The sequence below is a fragment of the Protopterus annectens genome, chromosome 14.part0 (genome assembly GCF_019279795.1).
Source record: "Protopterus annectens isolate FY-2018-M chromosome 14.part0, PAN1.0, whole genome shotgun sequence".
NCBI classification, from domain to species: Eukaryota; Metazoa; Chordata; order Ceratodontiformes; family Protopteridae; genus Protopterus; species Protopterus annectens.
The window spans coordinates 321,709,357-321,728,936 of NC_056748.1; the positions used below are offsets into that span (position 1 = coordinate 321,709,357).

Genomic DNA, 19,580 nt, shown 5'->3' on the forward strand with positions numbered 1-19,580 from the left:
CTAAGGTCATGGAATCCACTGATGACCCCAGAGGAATGTATACATTTGCAATAATTAAATATAATGGCAAATGCCATACACTAGCTATTTTTTATCGGATCCATGGAATAGGTGCAAAGGTGGCTAAAGATCACTTAAACTTACTACAAAGTCTTTGGAAAGGTTGTTTAATTTTAGCAGGAGATTTTAACTGCATATCTGGTATAGAAGATATAAGTGAACAGAAGAAATCTAAAATACTGGAGTCAGCTAAAGCACTAAGATGGATTAGTAATAATAATAATTTAATTAATTTACTAGTAGATACAGAAGTTAAGGCATTGTTCTTCAATTGTTATTATTATGCACATGGGAAACAAACTAGAATTGATAGGATTTATGCCTTCATAGATTTACTTAATAGAGTGAATTATTTTAAAACTATTCCTTTTCCTTTATCTGACCATAATGCACTAAGTATTAATATATTAATGGATATAAGGAAATGTCATATTATTTATAGAATTTCAGCATATATAATGACATTAAAAGAATTTAAGAGTTACCTTAAGGAAAAAAATGAGATTTTTTTTTTAATCTTTGAATGATAATGGTTAGGTCAGAAAAGTAAAAGTCATATTATGGGTCTCCTTAAAAATGCATATTAAAGATAGAATAGGAAGATGGGCTAGTATAAAATGAAATAGGTGAGGAAATTGAAAGGTTTCAAAAAGTATTGCTGCTGAAATTTAATAATAAAACTGAAACCTTAGTGCTAAATTTATTACTAGATAGTTTAAAGATAAATATAAACATAATTCTGAAGGAAAAGCACTAAAATAGGAATAAAAATCTATCAAGGTGAGAATGTGATTATTAATAATTTTGTAAAAATAACTGAAGTGTTACTTCTTATTAAAATGGAATGAATTTTTTTTATTTTTGAGGACAGTTTAGTACTTATTAAAATAATTATTTTACCCAAGATTTTATATATATATATATATATATATATATATATATATATATATATATATATATATCTAGGTCTACCTGACATTGCTGACACTCTAGAATGCCGACAACCATATGGCCGACACCATATGATCGACATTCGGAATGCCGACAATGTGTAATCGGCATCTCACTGTAGTGCGGAATGGAAAGATTTCCATTCCTGCACTGTAGTGCAATCTCGGAGTTGGTATATTAAAGTTATGGGGGTGTGGGAGGCATAGCCCCCCCCATGGGGGATGCAGGGGGGTGTAGCCCCCCTGCTAGCAGTTGAAAGGAAATTTTATTTTTCTTTTATATGGTCTACTTACAATGTCGAGATTTCGGATGTCGGTCATATGGTATCGGCATTCTGAAATTTTGGCATTGTGAAGTAGATCCATATATATATATATATATATATATATATATATATATATATATATATATATATATATATATATCTGTATGGGTCTACTTCATTTCACTGAAAGCTCATTTCACTGAAACTCATTTGACTGAGCACACTTGACTGAAAGCTCACTTCACTGAAAACTCATTTGACTGAAACTCATTTCGTTGAAAGGTATATGTCCTTTTCCCCATTGTAGTGTGATACTGGAGTTAGTATATATATATATATATATATATATATATATATATATATATAGTAAGGGTGGGGTGTGGTGGGCTCATCCCCCCACCTATTTTATATATTTTAAACCATATACATGGATACTTACAACTCCAATGAATAACTATTTTTAGAAGACAATATATACCCAAACTATGTGGGGGGCTGTGCCCCCCCCCTTTACTATATATACTAACTCCAGGATCACACTACAATGGGGAAAAGGAATTACTGCAGGCTATATACAAGAACCCAATGGCAAAAGTACAAACAGCATTCAGATGCACTGAGGGGTTCCCAGTGTCAGTGGTTGCATGTCAGGATTCAGTCCACTGCTGTTTATACTGGGGATGGACTACATTAGCAGACAGTTCCGAAGGGACAGATTAACAAAGTAGGCAGACTCTGAGCAAGAAAGTCACCAAAGGACAGGGGAATGGAATGCAAAACTGAAGGCAAATAGACTTGTACTGAGTACAGACAACATAGTTGTCCTGATAGCAAATGGGGGAAATCTGAAGTAGCTGAGGATTGTGATAGAAGAGAAAATAGTGAAATAAGTTAACAGTTTCAAGTATCAAGTTGAGGAGAAGGGAAGTCTGAATGAGGAAGTCAAAGCTAGAATCAGAAGGGATGCAGCCAGATGACATGGAGTGTTAGGGGTATTGTATGACAGAACAATGCTAAAAAGGCTGGAAAGTAAGGTGCACAAAACAATGGTGCTACCAGTAATACTGTATGGTACAGAAACCTGGGCAGTGAAAGTAGAGGAGTTGAGGAAGATAAAGATGATGGAGATGAAGTGCCTGAGATGGATGGCAGAATGCACACTATGGGGCAGACAAACAAATGAGGACATCAGAGAAGAAGCCAGAGTAGACTCAATTGCAGAAAATGTCAAAGAGAACAGATTACAATTGTCTAGACAAATGTTCAGGAAAGCAGAAGACAATCTGGTGAAGAAGATCTTGGGAGGGACAGGAAATCATCAAGAGGAAACAAGGACGTCCAGCAAACAGATGGATGGATTGTTTAAGGATTAGGTTAGGATTAGCATGAATTGGTAAGTTGGAGTAGGGAGTCCTCTGCGTCACCTGAGAAATGCAGTCTAACCCTAACCCTAACCCTAACAGTGTATCTTACCTTAAAAAAAGCTTTCTGTAACACTACCACTGTTCAGACAAATCTGAGGTGAATTTTGGTAGGGTTATGGTTAGTACATCAGAAAAGTAAATGTTTCCTTTTTCATTGTATTGGGTGTTGGTTATTTGCGTTTTGTCAGTACTGTGAATGGTTGACATGTCTTAGTTTATGTTTTGAGTTTTGATCATTTAACATTTCAACTATTCATGATATAATCATATATATTTATTATATATGAGTCAACTAAAAATAATCTAAACATACAAATATCGATGCTGCTAACAACAACACAAAAAAATTGAAAAGAAAAAGTTGATACAACTACATATGCTGCAATATATAAACTTAGAGCATGAAAATTAAGCAATGTTGCTGTACGCGGAATCTTTGTAGAAATATTAAATACCGCAGTCCTTTGAAGCAGACTGCACACACACTCAGGATCACTAACCCATTCTTTTTTCTCTTATTTTCCAATAGTATAATGGCTGCAGAAAAGTGAGTATAGCCATGAAAGGTGTCTGCAGAGGCAAGAGAGTTTGGTCTGCCAACACTGTAAGTATGGTTTAACATCAGTAAGGAAATAAATGCAAAAAAAATAAAACAAAAACAAAATGAAACTGAATAACTTTGTAACCATAAATTGCAACCTGTCAGGCTGTCATACTTACAGCAAGTGATTAGTAAATATAGATTCAGTGAGGGTTATGGAATTTCACTACAATGTAGTATTACAAAGATGAATACTTATGAAGTGATAAAGGATCTGACTATGAAGCAGTACCTGTCTCTATTTACTGTAAAAGTAATCAGTCACAAGATATATTTAGTGACAGGCAGTTTATATTTCTGAATAAGAATGTTGCGATTGTGATTTCTATATCATTGAAATAAAGGCATTTGCTATTTGAAACTTAATAGTCATTTTGCTGCAGCCATCAGTTTCTGTCTCTCATTTTTTATTTATTTTTTCTTTCTTTTCTTTTTTGATCTTTTTTCTATTGGTTCATTACTGTCGGGGGCACTTTGACCAGAGCCAACCCAGGTGCAAGAGAGGTCACTACTATCCCATGTGAGATCAGTGGCTCCACTCTTCTGAACATCCCAGTGCATGACATTCTGGAAAGCCTGCCTCCTGGGCTTCAGGGCCTGGTGGAGTCTGTGGTAGGTAAGGTGGTGGAGAGGCAGTGGGGCTCCTACTCTTATGAAAGTGTCCATCAGCGGGTGCAGGACTTGCTATCCTTATTATCTCTAACCATTGAGCCACTGGGGCCTTAGCTCCCTCATCACTGGCATCTCCCTGCCTAGGACCATCTGGTCAGGGGAATATCTGAGTCTCCAGACCAGGGTGATACCGATTATCAGGCCCTCTTCAGCATCCTTTTTATATCTGTATATATAGAAACATGGGGGAATTGCCCCAGTAAAAAAATATTACCCATCGCTTCCATCCGTCTCCAACACAACTGTCTTAATGTGCTCCATGTCTGTTTTCCTTGTCTTTTTTCCCCCCTTTTCCAGCTGTCCTGTCTGAACTCTTTCCAAGTGTATAAAAGCTACAACAAGGAGTCTAAATAAGAGCACCTTCAGAGTGAATTCAAATTTTTATGAAGTTTTGATAAGCTGTTAGCCAGCAGCACTGAGCCATAATGAGAGCAAAGTCTCATGGAAAGTTCTCAAGCGATTCACACAGCTTCACTCTCACTGTCTTCTGGTGGAAATAGATGACAGCATTCATGAACTCATGTACATGCGAAGCATGTCCACAACAGTATGCACATTTCCGCACATAACTAAACTATTTTTGTATCAATTTACTTTGATTCAGATGTGCAAGACTATACTGGGTGTTTCCTCGGAAGGTTAAGAACTTTCAAAAGTAGTGCCACTTGCTTGCGTTTTGCTCATTTAAATACTGGAGTAGTGGTCATATTCTCAGATTCCCTTTATGCATTTGTGAAATGTGAGATTATGAATAAAACCCGCAGTCAATGTACGAGAGTGGGGGAAGTAATGAAACCTAGAACACTTACACTGCCCTTAGAAAGGAATGCAGACAACTATGTTACAGAGCGAAACCAATCTCTAAATAAGGATAATACCACTTTTTTAAATACTGCAGTCATTTTTGGAGGGAAAATAAATCAGTTAACAGGTATCTCAGTTTACCTGCAAAGTTGTTTTGACATACGTCTCATAGCCACAACCACTTCTTGGCTAATATTTATCAAAACCTTCTGTCATGTGCTACCCTCCCACCCTCACAACTGTAGGCACAGTATCTAGTAGAGCTATTAGCTTTCTCTGTCATGTTGATCAGTATCAACTAATAAAAAATATCCCATTCAGCCACTGGGGAGCAGATGTACTCTTTCCAAAGTACCCAAACATCTGCAGCACTTTTATTTTCATTCACTTAATGTCTATAATTAACATTCCCCTTAATACAGGTGCTTCATTGTCCCCATCTGGCAATAATTCTACATAGTTCTCATTCATAATACAATTTTTTTCTTCCAGTAAATTATGCCTCATAAATTCACTGCCAGCCCTCAGTAAAACTTTGGAGAAGCTGTGACCATACAAATGACTGACTCTGTCACTAACAGCATGACTTTAGACAGTGGCACGTTACTTTCACTGGTGTATGTGTTTGATCAACATTGTCTACATAAAGATGGATCAAGGTTCCCTTAATAGGGCCAAATTTATTGACCTAAACAAAGGTTTTAACTTGGTCTCCCATTCTTTTCTGCTGGATGACCTGAAGGCCCATGGTCTTCACTATTGGACTAATTTACCTTGATATTCACATAACCTGTCTTAGGTTGAATGGGATAATACCTAGCTCTTTTAAATTTGACTGATGAATTTTCAGGGCTGCATTCTTGGCCTCCTATTGTTCAAAATCTTGATAAGCAAGAAGACTGCTATATTGGTTGCAAGGGAAAGCAGGGTTTATGGAGCCCAAATCAATGTCATTGCCACCCAAATAAGTATTCAAGAGGGTGAATGGCTTAAAGAGCTTATGACAAATGCTTACTAAAACCTTGAGTTATGACCAATACCCGTTACACTCAAATTCACTGTACAAGGTCAGCCCCAGAGCCTGATTATAATCATTGACTCATGAAAATTTCAACCAGTTCAGTCTGAGTTCAGTGCATTCTAATGTCAACTTACCAACAATGACCAACACTTACGCAAACTATTTCATTTACATACAGACTTACAATATTTCCCAGGATGGGCTACTGATACATACATTTCCAGTGTTGGTATCCTCCTACTGGTATTCACTGTATAATCTTGTCAGTGAGAATGATAATCTGTTAGAAAGACACAGCATTATGCTAGCTGATGGCCAAACAGTCTCACTTTTCAACTTCACACCAATTCTTTGAGGATACCGTTTACTAATGCAATAAGACATCAGCCACAACATTTGCCAAATGAACAAATAATAACTCTTTAGTTTTAAAATATATGATTTTACACATACAATTATTTTGTTATTGCACAAATAAAATAAAATAAAAGATTTCATACTGATAATCTTTTGACAGAGAACGTCTTATTGCATCTGTAGTTATTACGTCCAGTTATTGATGGATGATGCCTGAAGACTCAAGATGTAAACAAGTCCAAGTCTATAATCTCGGCGCAGCTTCTTGTGCCAATTAGGTTTCCCCAATACCCAAACAATAGTCTCAGACAAACAGAATGAAAATGCCATCGATATGTCTGATGAAGTAAATTCCTCAGTAATCAAACATATTTTCCCAAGTCTTAGTAATAGTCCCAGACATCAATAAGGAAAACGTCCAGTAGTGGCTCTGATAAGTACACTCTGCAGAGGTTAGATATATTGTAAACACAAATACCATCTGTTTTTCAGTTCTGAAACAAGCTGCAGCATGCTCAGATCATGCTGTTCCCCGATGATGGAATTCTTGTCATGGCAACCATAAATAATTCTTTATAATTAGAAGAAAATATTTCTGCATTCTGCATAGCTAATGAAATGCACAGCTGTTTCCCTTTTTAATTGTACGACAACATATATCTGACATCAATTGACTGGTCAGTACTAAATCAGGCACACCAGCTGATTATTAATATAATCTCAATTATGAGCCGACCATTCTTTTATCTGGATAAATGGAAAAAAAATCACTATAGATACAAATAAAACAAAACCACACTGTTTAGTACAAACTCAAGATTGTTCAAGCTCCTTGTAGTAAGGGGATGATTTCATTTTCTAATATTATATTTCAGAGTGTGCACCTATCAAATATCTAGGATTAATCTGTCCAGTGCCATCTAATTTAATAACTAGCTACATTTTATATTTTAGGAGGACTATCCACCATGCTAAAGGGATGTTATCAGGTCACCAGCTTCTTTGCTAGAGAAAGATGCTTCTCTTTAGAGCAGGGTGTTCTAATTTCCATTGTAAAATATGACCTCTTACTCATAACCAACACAAAGCAAGCATAAATCCCAAACTTCCAGACATATACTATGACATAGTTCATGTTGTCCTAAAAGATCATTCCTAGACTCTTGAAAAAGCTGTCTGCTATGCAACATAAGTTGTCTTTAATACCCTTCCCAGCAGTAATGTATGAATTCCTCTAGCTTAGTCACGACCCCTTCCCCAAATATACTGTATCTATCCAAATTTCCACCTGAATTATTTGTTCCAGAAAACTTACAATTGATTCACTCACTATTCCCAACCAGTTCTTTACCACTGGTCACAAGCCCTCTTCTTCACTGAACCTGGCATACAGAATTCCAGCCTACATATGCTGCCTCCCAACCTCTTCAACTTTCAAGAAAGCAGTGAAGCTGTTCTTTAAAATGCTTCCTAGCTACAGTAACTAATGTGGAGCAGCATGAGTGTTATCCTTTACTACTCTGTCTTAGTTCTCTTGTTAGTGATATACCCATGACTCTCCCTGCCCAAACCCCTTCCTTCTTCCCTATCATCCCATGCTCTTCCTCTTGGGTGGTGAATGCAAATCTGCCCACCCTTCACAAACCGGCTGCACTGTGGCATCCTATATTAGCACCAACTCCTGTTAGCATTCATTTTCCTCATAAAAGCTCCAACATGCCTTTCCTCATGGTTTTTCTGCTGTCACCTGCTGTATTTGCTTCATTTGCCAACTCATGTTTTTATATAAAATTCTGTAAATCCAGTCATTTTATATTGTTTATATGTCTGAACATGACTTATTTGTATCTGAAAGTAGAACACTTTAATTTCATACTGTAGTTTGGCTTTTAAATCTCTCATAACTAGGTCATTAGTTAAAAAGCCACTATGGCCCTCTTCACCTACCAGCTGGAAAAAATGATTTAAATTGTCCTTCTCCACTTGGACAATGTCCCAGACTCTGGACATCAAAATTAAGGCTGCTGACAGCATTTTAAATTGCCCTTCTTCCTTCAATCCAACTGGAAATTGCTTCATCATTGTAATGTATGCACTGACTGGCAACCTACCTCCTCCTTGCTGATGAGAAGCGTAGCTTTGTGAGTGGTCACCACCATTATTGCCATAGCTTATTTTACAATAGATGATGGGAATTTCAGTGAAGCCCTGTTCAAAGTTCAAGCCCTTTAACACTGTATCCAGTCCCTCAAATATACTGGATGAACTCTGATACAATTAATTGCTTCTTCAGCTGCTTGCAAAACAGAATGACGTCTAAAAATTCTAATTTATTATAGAGCTTAAGATCTAAGCTCTTTTGTAAAGGTAAAGGAAAGAAACTAAGGATGAAAAGATATAGAGAAAGTAGCATTTAGTCAAGAATGAAAGGTCATCATGACCTAGTTCAACTACCTATACCAATGGGCTCCCATTTTTACTCCAGACTATCTCTAACAGCATCTGCCAGACTAGAGTCAAGCTCAACAGGGTCTTCTTTCCCCACTGATTCTCCCAAGTCTGTTCCCTTGGCAGTGGTTTCAGTAGATAGTAGGTAGGGACATTGGGAATCTCGTTCATCCATTCATGCATGCCATTAATCAGATGATGAGGCAATTGGTTACCTTAAGAGCGTCATAGTTACTCCCGCCATTTACCCACACTTCATTGAATTTCTTCACTTTGACATTCAGAGCACTGGGCAGAAATCACATAATGTCAACACCTGTCTTGGGCCTTTGTCATATTTTGTTTTAATTAAACAGTCAGATTCCCCTGGTTGGCACCAGTTCTAAGTCAGCTGTTAGCTGCCGGGCGATGCAGGGCATTGGTTGGGACTGGCACTTGCTACAGCTGGGGTGATCCACAGCAAGGGCCCAGTGTGCATTCAGAGTCACCACTGCTGTTCCCCTGGCCCCATTGGGAGATTGGGCATGGTGAGGGAGTGATGCCTTGTCCAGCCGTGGCTCACACCCAGCCCTGCTGCATGCCGGAGCCCGACCAACCCAGCCCTTCGAGTCAATTCTTATCCCAAAGTTAGGGATCTGGCTTGCCAACTTCCCTTACCTAATTTGTTCTAACATGCCAGAGGCTGTTCACCTTAGAGACCTGCTGCAGATATGGGTATGGCCCAGCGTGAGACATACACTTTCTTCCCTGGATTTTCAAGGGCCAGTGAGAGCTTACCTGACGCCACTGGAACTGCAATGCTTTCCAGGGCATGGGCCCCTCTCTTGGGGTAAACCCATTCTAGGGTGCCCTGCCCTTTACAAAGAAAACAGAACTCTCCCTGGGGTCCACGCTGGCTTTTCTGGGATTGTTTGCATCATCGCACTAGACACTGCGAGGTGCTTGTCTCTGCTACTCTGGATTCAGGAATCTGAACCTGACTCCCTTTTGAATGGCTGGGGCCAATGGAGGCCAGTGCCTGTCCCTTTGGAATGGCACTTGCCTATCTCTCAAGACCGACTGACCCATGTTTAATGGCTGTTCACATGGAACCCTTCTCCACTTAGGCCTTCAAAGCTCTCGTTTGATTATTTGTTACTACCACCAAGATCTGCACCCACGGTGGCTCCACCCAAGCCCTCCCCTTGGTCTTCAGTCCCATCATGGCAGCCTTCCTACTTGTTGCAGCATAGCCCCCTTGGCTCCCAGTATCAGTGACAGCCAGGTATGGGCCAGACACTCCAGAGCCATCTATTTTCAGGGCTAGTTGATTCGGCAGGTGAGTTGTTACACACTCCTTAGAGGTTCCGACTTCCATGGCCACCGTCCTGCTGTCTATGTCAAACAACACCTTTTCTGGAGTCTGATGACCATCAGCATTGGGCACCTTAACCCGGCATTCTGTTCATCCCCCAGTGCCAGTTATGCTTACCAGAAGTGGTCCACTGGGCACTCACATTCCACGCCCATTTCACATCTCTGTATCACTATATCAGCCTAGAAAAAGCCAGTTGACTACCCATAAAACAAAGATATAACCTACTTTTAGGGTTACAACACTATCCTTTAAATACCTCACCAGGGCAATAAAATTCTGGACTTGGTTCTCACCAATATGGGACAGCTTTGCTTCTTACTAACTGCAATGTTTTCCATGGTCAAATTGGATCACCAATTGACCACAGTTACCTTAAGAATGAACCAGAAGAATCTTCCAATACCTTGGTATTCAGAGATTATGCTAAAGTTAATCTACTGAAACTGAATGATGACCTGGCTAAATTCAACAAGCCCTTCCAACTTGTTGACCCTACTGCTTATGTGGAATCCTTTCCTCAGAAAAATCTATGCACATATGAATAGCTGCATAGATGCATCTGACCCCCTCTGAAGTAAATGCAGTGCCAGAATCAAAAGTAAATGCCTATGGTGGAAACCAAATCTAAACAGGCTGTATAATAAAATAGAAAACGCATTGCACATAAAAATAAACGTAGCTCTCAAGATGCAAAAAAAAAAAGCTCTTGCTGAATTTTAAAAGGGAACTTCAGACCCTGATCTAAAGAACCAGAGTCAGATACGAGGTACAAATTACCACCCAGGCAAAGGAGAATCACAAAACCTTCTTTAACTGTGAAGTAAATACCAGGTACTCAGACCCACAGGACATAGCCATCCTGCTGCAGAATATATTCCATTCCAACTTCAACCTCTTCTCCCCGCCTACATTCTCATATCTCACACCTGCTTCTACACCCCCCTTCAAATCTCCCATGAACAAGTCTTCAAGGCACTATCCAGGGCCAATAACACTGTTTCTATGCGACCAGATAATAAAATGTGTTACTTATGGGTCAGCCTGAAACAGGATCTGCCTGACCTCATAGCGGGCATTCAATGTCAGCCTCCAAATAAGCTTTGTGCTGGATGAATGGGGGACAAAAACTGTCATCCCCTTGCATCAATGTAAGATGTCAGCGAATGTTGGACTGTAAACCCATAAGTTAGATCAACCACATCTGTAAGGCTATGGAAAGAATCATTATGTAATTAATAAATAATTAATAAATAAGAACAAACTCTTGTCCTGAGCCAGTTTGGATACCCTGCCTATTTCCACCTGGTTGACTTTGAGAAGGTTACCGAAACAATGCATGAGGCAATAAGTATACACTCTGCATACTTAGACCTCACAAAGGCATTCAACACTACCTCACACAAAGATATTGTAGATAAACTAACCCAGGTAAATGTTAATCTCTATGTGACTCACTGGATAGCAACCTGGCTCATAAATTGAATTCAGGAAATTAGGGTGTGTAGACTGGCTGTTCTCCTCCAAAATCTTGGATTTCAAAGCTACTGTTAAGGCTTTATGTAACCAAGGTTGTAGATGATTGCTAAATTGTTGCCACCATAAACTCTTCAGGCAATACCAAGATCCTCCAAGAGGGCCTTTCACAAACCAGTAGCTGGTGTTCAAACTATGGACAAAAATTAAATACCAAGAAATGTGTAACAGTATCCTTCAGCAATCAAGAAAACCCCTTGTAACTATCCCATTGACAACACATCCCTGAAAATTGATCTAGTAATTAGGGACCTGGGGACCTAAGTAGACAATGCACTTTCCTTCAATTACCACATATCCACTATTGAGAAAAATGTTTTTTCATCACACGGCTTATTACTAAGGTTATGACATCCAGGTCCAGAGATGTGATTATTCCATTGTATTCCACACTCATTAGACCCCCTCATTAGTACCCCTTTGATATATAACTATCCAAACATTTGACACGACTTAAATGCTCACAATACTTTTTTTACTAAGAAAATCAAGGGCCTAAACCATATAAACTAGGAAGACCATCTCAAGGCCTTGCCCCTTTTCTTGGTGTCATACAGGCTACTGAGTGGTGATCACTTCCTTGCATACAGAGCCTCAACAGACCCTATCGTGTAAGACCTGCTGCACATTTGCAAGTCCAATGGGTGCATAAACACCTGCTCAATAAATCTAAATCTCTTCTGCAACATAAATAGAACATGTTGGAGAGAGAGAATATACCACAGAGAATACCACTTCTTTGAAATCATCTTCCTCTCCAAATAAAGCAAAGTGCTTCTCTTACACTATTCAAATGTAATCTGGATGAATGGATGAGTGATAACAAATTCACTGGTTTTCCACCCTTGTCCCTCATGAACAGGGGAAACATGTAAATAATGTTCTGATCATCGCTGGTTTACTTGTACTTAAACATAAGGGCCAAAGCTCTATGTGAATGTATGACTAGGCTTCTAAAGATCCCCACACATCAATAACCTGGTAAGTAATTATGATCCTAAGGATATCATCGGCATAACAATGGTAGTGCAGCTGACCTGTCTTTTGAATGACTTCTTCCTAGTGCAACATGTACATATTGAACACTACTAAATCACAAGTGAAACCCTGTGCAGTCCAGAGGGTATGTTGTTGGACGAGAAGTCTCTAAGTAAGACTTCATTTATACTGAAAGAAGAACAGTGTCAGTACTGTATCATGCCTGAAGTCTAGACTGAAATAGATTGCTTGTATCAAAGCTCATGACCTGGGAGTCGAGCTATACAAAAAAAAAAAACACCTCAGGAACCTTTGCTGATAAGTGCAAGTTTTGAGATAGGTCATAACTATTTAGATTACAACAATCCATTGATGGCTTCTAGAGAAGTGGTGTAAGTAGTGCTTATTTTAATAGAAGCAGAAACAGACTGCACTTGAGAGAAGATGACAGTCCAACGGATGATAGGGCCAAAACCTCTAGGCAAGTCAAGACCAGCCAAGATGGGCAAAGGTTCAGACTAAGAAGATAAAATTTAAGTAATCCAGAAAAAAAAAAACTAGTCCCAGCTCCATGAAAGTGTACTCCTTTAGATGTCTGTTACACCATTTAGACACTTGAGTGGGCTCAGTCATCCTGACAGAAGCAAGCTTAATCATGAAGAATGAAGTGACATGTTCACATTCTTCACAAGAAAAAAGATTTCTGAGTAACAGCACAGAGGGCTAAAGCTCTGATTTGGTAATGAGCTGTTTCTTATGCCAAAAGCACAGGTTCTGAATCTTTACAGTCGGACTCAGTTCTGGGGCCTTTCCTATTTGGCATCTACTTCTCAGACATTCAGGCCAACACTCTTGGCTTATGGTTATCTCAACTTGGAGATAATTGTAAACTGGATCTTGTTATTCAGTCTTCCACTGATTCACAATTGCTCCAAAATGGATTACACCATGTTAACAACTAGTGCAAGGACAATGGTCTCAAGCTAGTTGAAAAAAATGTAGAACAGTTCATTTTGGTAAAGAAAACACTTTGAAATATCTTATAAGTGACACATTCCTCCAATCAGTCACTGTCATGAGGGATCTAGACACTCACTTTAATGATTCCTTTTTGTTTGACCACCATATCCCCACTGTAGTTTGGAAAGCTCATCTAACAGAACCCTTAGAATTGCCATATAAACTATACACTGTAACTTAGTGAGTGTAAAGCAACGACCTTGGGCTTTGACAAGCACAGAGCAGCGAATCTGCCTGTTGAACACCACTACCACTGTAATTCAGTATTATACAGTCTGCTCTAGTCCCAAACCCCATACGACACCCTCAGGAACCCTCTGTGTTAACCCCCATATGCACCCCACAAAAGCTCACCAAGTTACAGATCACTACATGATATACAATTTCTAAACATAGCCATAGCCGGCTTGGTGGATATGGGCGTCTTGAGACAATATAGCAATTGTCTTATATTCACAGAAAGCTACATAATCCTTAAGAAAACAGACAGAGTATGAGAGAGAGGTACATATCAATTTTATTGGAAACAAAATTCTCACATATAAACAAGGTAGACAAAAACACACACACACAACATCCACCACAGACAGACCAACTTACACTGAGGCAGTCAAATGCAATCTACCCAAACTTACCAACTGCAATGATTATCCTTGTCAAGCTCAAAAATAATCACTTAAAATAACACCTAATGCCACACATGCACCCACGCCCAGTGGAATACCAAAAACAAAGCCCATAAGGTAAGCAAACACATTACACAGGACTCTAGTCATAGAGGACTCCAGTGTATGACACACCAATACCCCTCTTATCAGACAGAAGAAAAAGAAGATAATGGTTAGTTGCTTACCTGGAGTCAGGATCAACAAAGTTACTCACAAAGGCACTCACATCATTACATCATAAGGACCAGTATGATTCTATCATAGTGTTTATGGGTATAACTGACCCTATATACATACTTCACTGGACTATATGAAAAGAGACATTATTGATTTCTCAGAATAAGTGTCTTGGGCTGGTATGTGCCCAGCACTGAGCAGCACTCTACCTACACCAAAGAAGATGCTACAGTATGAAAAAAATGTTTTTTAGTGTCATTCTAGGGGGATGAAATATTTGTCAGCATAGGAGAGGGCTAACAAGCCACATTGTTTTGCCAAAGATGGTCTGCACCTATGCCTCTTACGCTTTGAAATATTGGCTAAAACTTTATACTCCCTCATAGCGCATTTAGGCCAAATTGTGAAACCTTCTGACATAGCAAATACAACTCAAAGGAACCTTAAGGTGTTACTGCTGAATGCTATGAGCTTAAACAAAAAACTTCAAGCACTCCTCACCCTGGAGAATATATATATATATATATATATATATATATATATATATATATATATATATATATATATATCTCTCTATATATATATATATATATATATATATATATATATGTTTGTGCTGTTACCAAGACTTGGTATAAAACTGCAGAAAATACTCCAGCAGTGTCTTCCGCACACTTAGACTATCAACTCCACAGAGAGGAGCTAAAGGTGAAGGAGTCTTATTCTATATAAACAGCAAGCATACCATTAGGTTGTCTAAACTGTGTGATGTGCTGGAGTTTCTCCACATGCAAATCATCATAGACAAAGTACTGTACAATATCAGAGCAAGCTATAGGTCATCCTCTATGTCCCAAGACACCCACAGCTCATGCTTAGTCTTACTGAAGACACTCACTATCCAACCAAATACCTTACTCATGGGGGACTTTAACTGCTCCTCTAGAGTGGGATGTCTATACAGCCCTACATGGCCTGAAATGTGCAGTCACAGAGATTCCTGGACTTTGTAAACTCAAACACCTCTGACTAGATGGTGCGAGCGCACACACACACACACACACACACACACACACACACACACACACACACACACACACACACACGCACACACACACATACACACACTCACTAGAGGTTCTAGCATACTGGACATACTACTCACAAATATGGGAGATTACTGCACCCCCCCTCCCCCCGAAAAGTGTCACATCACCACTGGCAAGGTCTGATCATAAAGCTGTCTCCTTCTAAATAAAAATCAACTAAGTAACCACAGTAAACCCTGTAAGAGTTGTGAACTATTCTGAAATATACTACCTTTTACTGAGTGACAGTTTGCCACAATTCAGTGCCCCTTCTAATCCACAGTTTACTACAACCTATGCAAAACTGTTCGCAGAGACCTTGAAAAATCGAGTTAATAGCTACAAAAGGCTGCTGTACCAACCAGAAATAAGCCCCATACTAACTCAAAAAACAAACCACACTGGTGGAATCCTAATCTATGTAGGTTATGCAACAAAAGGAAAAAATTCATGGCTAAAATCAGGAACAGCAACTCCCTTAAAGACAAGAACTTGTACATCAAATTAAACAAGAAACTAAACAGGAAAGTAAGAGGACTAATTAAGTTTAACAATGCTAGTTTCAAGTTCACAATAGCTTCTCAGGCAAAAAAACTACTACAAGGCCTTCTACAGCTATGAACAATATCTCAAGGGCAGCACACAGCAGTCACAGCCACCTTCACTGAGCCGACCAATATAGTGAACCACCTAACTGACAAAATTCAGTTTGAAATTTACTGCCTACTCATCCCCGGTCACCCCCAAGAAATGCCTACAAAGATACCCTTCAACTTATTAACAGGGTGCAGGTCATAGTGACACTTGCTAAGGCCAAAAACACAATCTCACTGTGCCCCAACAATATCCAGAGATGCCTTCTGAATAGCCTGAAACATGACCTATGATGGCCACTGGAGTCACTTTTTTTTATGTGTAGTCTAAAAACATGCTTTGTGCCACAAGAATGGAAGACTGAAAAAGTCAGCCCTCTTCAAAAGGGAGGACCCTCAACAGACCCTGGAAACTACAGATCCATTAGTCTGAGCAATCTTATATGCAAAGTCGTGGAACAAATTATCAGGGAATTGATGGACAAAGACGTAGGCAACCTTTGGACAATGGATCCAACCCAGTTTGGGTTTGTACAACAATGGTCATGCCTACTAAACTTGGTGGACTTCTTTGAGAAGGTCACTAAGGCAATGTATGAGGTGATGACAGTGTACACTGCCTACCATGACCTGGTGAAGGCATTTGATACAACACTTCACTCTGGTATTGTTAAGAAACTCTGTGAATTAGGCATAAACCCCTATGCAATGTGTTGGATTGCCAGCTGGCTCATGGATAGGACTCTGGAATTTAGGACTGAAGAGACTATATTCACAAAGATACCAGTCACCAGCAGGGTCTCTCAGCAGACCTCTCAACCAATTGGGGACAAATTTCAACAGAATCAGGGACAAGTCAAGAGAAAATCAGGGACACTTTTAAAATATTAGTGCTGTTAACTTGAAACATTGACAGAATCAGAGCATATGAATTAATACACATTTTCTGAAGTAAAAGAAGTTTATAACTCTTAATTATTGTCATTATTCATTAAGTGCAATTCACCACCTTTCCTCCAAAAGTCACTAGTTTTAGGAGAGATTAAGAGGGACAGAGTTAAAATTTGAGTCAAAATCAGGGATGTCCCTGAAAATCAGGGACAGTTGAGAGGTATGTCTCTCAGTGCTCTGTGCTAGGCCAACTTCTCTTTGGCATCTTCTTCTCAGAAGTCAAGGCCAATGTCAAGGGCTTCTGGCTGATTAAGTGTGCAGATGACTGCAAACTAGGAACAATCACAGACCCCACTCCCAAGATGTTCACATCTTGCAAGAGGGTCTAATACAAATGACTGGTGCCAAAGTCATGGAGAAAACTGGCAAGGAACCAAGGTATTGGGAGCAAATAACTAGAGAGGGAAAGGTAATAGAATGGGAAGAGGCCAAGAAGACATTGCACTGTAGGCTAGAGCTGCCTTCCTTAGCAGGGATTGATATCAGAGTATAGGCAAAGAGAAAGGGATAGGTGAATCCTGAGTGAAAGACCTACTCTGGTAGGATTTTTTGTTGAATCAAGAACAGAAGCTGCTGTTAAAAAGAATAATTACAATAGCATATAAAATATTGTACAATAACTATAGGAATCAATAAGAGGAGGCTAGAAAAGATTGGGAAGAGAGCTTGGATAAGCAGTTCAAATGGAATCAATGGGAGGACAAATGTGTGGCTTACATTAGGAAGGTTTGTGGTCTGCACTGTTGTGGCAGGGCAGGTAGCGTACATCCTTCTAAGTTGGGAACTGCTGACTTGAAGGCTCAGTGTCTGTTATTCTAAAAGTGTATTAGTTCTAGGTTAAGGACGTGGGCTTCAGGCCAGTTATTTTACATTAAGAAGGTTTGTGGTCTGCACTCTTGTGGGAGGAGATGCTAGATTCTGCCCTTCTGAGCTGGGAATTTCTGGTTAAAGGCTTATTGCGCATGCTTACTTGAACTGTTTATTTCTGAATTCGGTATGCCTTGTTTGCTGTAGCATAGACTAGATCCAGGCTGGCTGGATCGAGCTTTGTTTGTATGAATTCTGCACTGACCCAGGCCGTCTTTTTTGGAGAAGGTTTCTCTGTACCCTAGTGGCAGGACTGTGCAGTTAGAACTTGTCTGATTGAAGACTGCTGGAACAGAGCTCAGTTTTATTAAGCTTTTTAACTGGTCAATTGGGTGAAGTGTTGTTTTGATTGTATCTGCTCTATTTTCTGGGGGAAAAAAAAAAATATATATATATATATACTTCTTTCTCGCCTTTCTGAACTAGTATAGTCCAGTTTTCATGTTATTGCTGAATCCAGGGTTGTGTTACAAGTTTCTGTGTTGCCATACCTTACTTGGATAGAAGGAAGTTTCTCTGTTCACCTGTGAGAGAGGGGAGCTTTGAGCAGGCTATCTGTCCCTGGAGAAGTGGTTTCAGCCCAGAAGTTGGTAGTTTATTGGCCTTTTTGGGCTAATTTTGATTGTATCTGCTCTATTTTCTGAAAAAAAATGATATACTTGTTTCCCACCTTTCTGAACTAGTATAGTCCAGTTTTCAGGTTATTTCTGAATCCAGGGCTGTGTTACAAGTTTCTATGTTGCCATTACCTTACTTGGATAGAAGGAAGTTTCTCTGTTCACCTGTGAGAGAGGGGAGCTTTGTGCAGCCTATCTGTCCCCGGAGGAGTGGTTTCAGCCCAGAATTTAGTAGTTTATTGGCCATTTTGGGATAATTTATATCTCTTTCACTTCCCTGCTATAAAAACCTCATTTGCACAGTTTTTACGCTTGTATTCCGCTCAGCAAGTGCCTTCCAGGTGTTCTGCAGAGTCTACAGCAGCAGAGAGACAAAAGAGTGACTTTGGAGTGATTAAGTATCAGTTTTCTGCTTTTCTTGCTGTCTTAACTAATTCTGCCTAAAACGCCAGTTTTTTTTTCTTAGCGAATCTGTGATTTAAAAAGTTTGTTATTGTATACAACTCCACACAGACTCCTCGTGGTGTCCTGCAGAGTGATACAGGCAAATGGTAGGCTACACACTCAAGTGCGCTAGCTGAATTAAAGCATTTACTGTGTTTCTGTACCTAATTTCTGCTACTTAAAAAAAAATATATATATATCCTTGTTTCCCACCTTTACTGAACTAGAATAGTCCACTCTTCAGGTATTGCTGATCTCTGGGCTGTGTCATAGTTCCTGTGTTGCCCATATCCTTATTTGGATAGGAGGAAGCTTCTTTGTTCACCAGTGAGAGTGGGGAGCTCTGAGCAACCTATCTGTCCCTTGAGGAGTGTTTCCAGCTCAGTAACTTGTAGCTTATTGGCCGTTTTGGGCCATTTCCTATCTCTTTTTAACCCCCTGCCTTAAAGCCAGCTTTAGCGCGCTTTTGCGCTTGTAATTTAAAGTTTGTCCTGTTTGTTGCATTTACCTGTTCAGGCTACACACTCAAGTGCACTAGCCTGTGTTACATATTTATTGCATTTTCCTGCTGTTTGCTGCAAAGAAGAAAACAAAAACAAAATAATTATCCTTGTTTCCCGTCTTTCCTGACCTAGAGTAGACCAAATACAGGCTTTGTTGTCTTCTGGACTTTTGGAAAGCTCC

At 39.4% G+C, this 19,580-nt stretch overlaps 1 protein-coding gene across 1 annotated transcript in view; it reads right to left on the reverse strand.

Moving 5' to 3' along the window:
• The window catches only part of PLEKHA1 (pleckstrin homology domain containing A1), a 2,820,639-nt gene extending 2,814,065 nt beyond the window's left edge, over positions 1–6,574 (reverse strand). The window contains exon 1 of the mRNA XM_044056044.1: positions 6,299–6,574. The gene's annotated coding sequence lies outside the window, so the exon portion shown is untranslated. The remainder of the gene's footprint in view (positions 1–6,298) is intronic.
• Positions 6,575–19,580: the final 13,006 nt, after the last annotated feature.